The sequence below is a fragment of the Vespa crabro genome, chromosome 4 (genome assembly GCF_910589235.1).
Source record: "Vespa crabro chromosome 4, iyVesCrab1.2, whole genome shotgun sequence".
NCBI classification, from domain to species: domain Eukaryota; kingdom Metazoa; phylum Arthropoda; class Insecta; order Hymenoptera; family Vespidae; genus Vespa; species Vespa crabro.
The window spans coordinates 4,699,678-4,702,084 of record NC_060958.1 but is presented as its reverse complement, the minus strand read 5'-3'; the positions used below and the strand labels follow the sequence as shown (position 1 = coordinate 4,702,084).

The following is a 2,407-nucleotide window of genomic DNA, read 5'->3' as shown; positions in this document are numbered from 1 at the left end:
AAAAGTTTTTCTTATTATTATATTTATATTATTAATATATATATATATATATATATATATATATATATATATATATCATAGTATATGTCATAGTAGTATTATTATCATCGATAGTATAATAAATGTGTAATTATTTATGATTTTTTCCGAATAATATTTTTATAGAGTGAGAGAGAGAGAATTTATGTGTATAATCATTATTATCATATACAAAAAATGTTATACACATATATATAATATAATATAAGAAAAGTGTGCTCAGTTTTCTTCAAACTGAGAAGCCCTTCAACAATAGCAGAGTGGCGCAGTGGAAGCGTGCTGGGCCCATAACCCAGAGGTCCGTGGATCGAAACCACGCTCTGCTACAATATGTTTTTTCTTTCTTTTTTTTTTTTTAGGAGAAAACGAACCATACTGAATGCAGTTGTATCCCGTAGTTTAATTTTAACGATCGTAAAGACGCATTACGATTTATGTTTCTCTTTCTTGTTCGTAAAGGAAACAAGACTGCGTTCCATTCGTTCGAAGTCATCCTTTCGAAAACGACCAAGGGTTTTTAAGTCGCGGAAGTGTAATTTGCAATACAAGAAACGAGGAACGGGCGGACCACCCTAAAGTCCCGTAAGAGAACCGAATGAGATACGGTCGTATTCGTGGGCAACGACACGCATGCTGCGATGGATGCCGCCATTCCTTCGTCATTGTCCTCGAAGAAGGAGACGAGACAACGGGTTCGGAAGTTCACCGGAGTTCACGAGCATAAATTCATGGATGGGTGTCGCGGCCTCCTCTCCGAGAGGAGCGCCGCTTTAATATACGTCGAAAAAGAGTTCGAGTGGCGAGAAATGTAAGAGCTCTTTACACACATACACATGTACACATACGCACGCACGCACGCACGCACGCACGCACGCACGCACGCAGGCACCTATACACGCATAAATTTGTTATCGAATCTTTGTAATAAATTCACCAGAAATTATTTCCGACTTTTGTGTACCGTAAAAAGATCTTTGCCTTTTTTATTCGTAGAATGAAAATGATTTAAAAAATATTTACCAAATATATAAAATATTAATATTGTATTAAGTTTATATTTTGTAATAGTTAAACAGGATAAAGTGGATTGTAAAGAAGTAATCATTTCTTTCTTTTTCTTTTTTTACATGTAATTTATATATATTTCTAATTGTACATTTCTGTTTAATTGTATTATATTATTATATTGTAAATAGATCTAATAAATAAAATAAATAAACAGACTTTTTCTATGTTTTCTATTATTATAAAAAGAATTGAAAATTATGAATGTGATCTAATTCATATATTTCTCTTTAATTGTATTATATTATTATAATGTAGGTCGATCTAATAAACAAAATAAATAATCATACTTTTCCTACATATTCTATTATCATTGAATGAATTGAAAATTATGAATGTGATCTAATTCGTATATTTCTTTTTAATTGTATTATATTATTTTAATGTAAATCAATTTAATAAACAAAATAAATAATCAGATTTTTTCTACGTTTTTTATTAATCATAAAATGAAATTTCAAACTTTTTCTACATTTTCTATTAATCATTAAACGAATAGAAAATCATAAATGTGATCTAATTTATATATTTCATTTTTAATTGCATTACATTTTCATAATGTTCAAATATACGAAATAAGTAATCGGACATTCAACTTATGCTACTTTCATATTTTTTGAAGAAAGATTCTTTATGAAGGATAACGATTCAAAGGCACGACCCTAAGGTCAACATTACTTAATACGGACACGTCGTATTCGAGTTTGGTCGTTCGTCAGTTCGAACGCAAGTTTCGCCTTCGAAAGAACGGATCTGTTCGGGTCGCGCGTCGCGTGGCTCGTTGTTACCGTTAAGACTCGCACGCGTTTGCTTGCTTTCATTATATGACGAGTTAAAAAAAAAAAAAAAAGAAATGTAGATTCTTGAAGTTTTAAATAGATCGGCATTAAAAATTAACGAAAAGATCAAATCATATTCGTAAAAAAGAAAATAGAAAAATCACATCCACATTTTTCTTTGAACGAAGTATCTTCACTTTTAATAATTTACACAGATATTTCTAATAATAACCACAAAAAATATACTCAAGGGACAAGGTATTTTTTTTATTTTTTAGATTTGTGGACGTTCCATTTTGCTAAAATCTCATCGATTCCTTCGTTTTTTTCCTTTTTTGATACTATCTGTATCATCGGTCGATCTTCCGGTCGAATTTTAGAGACCAAAGGTATCTTCTTTAATAAAAAAAAAAAAAAAAAAAAAAAAAGAAAAAAAAATGAAAAACAAGAAAAAATATGATGTATGATAAGTTGAACATAGAACGAATATGTAGATATATGTTATCAAAAAATGAAGTAGACGT

General features: G+C 30.0%; 1 non-coding gene across 1 annotated transcript; it reads left to right on the top strand.

Moving 5' to 3' along the window:
* The first annotated feature begins 293 nt into the window (after positions 1–293).
* Trnam-cau lies at positions 294–365 on the top strand. Its single transcript has one exon. It is a non-coding gene; the product is annotated as a tRNA-Met (tRNA).
* The last annotated feature ends 2,042 nt before the right edge of the window (positions 366–2,407 follow it).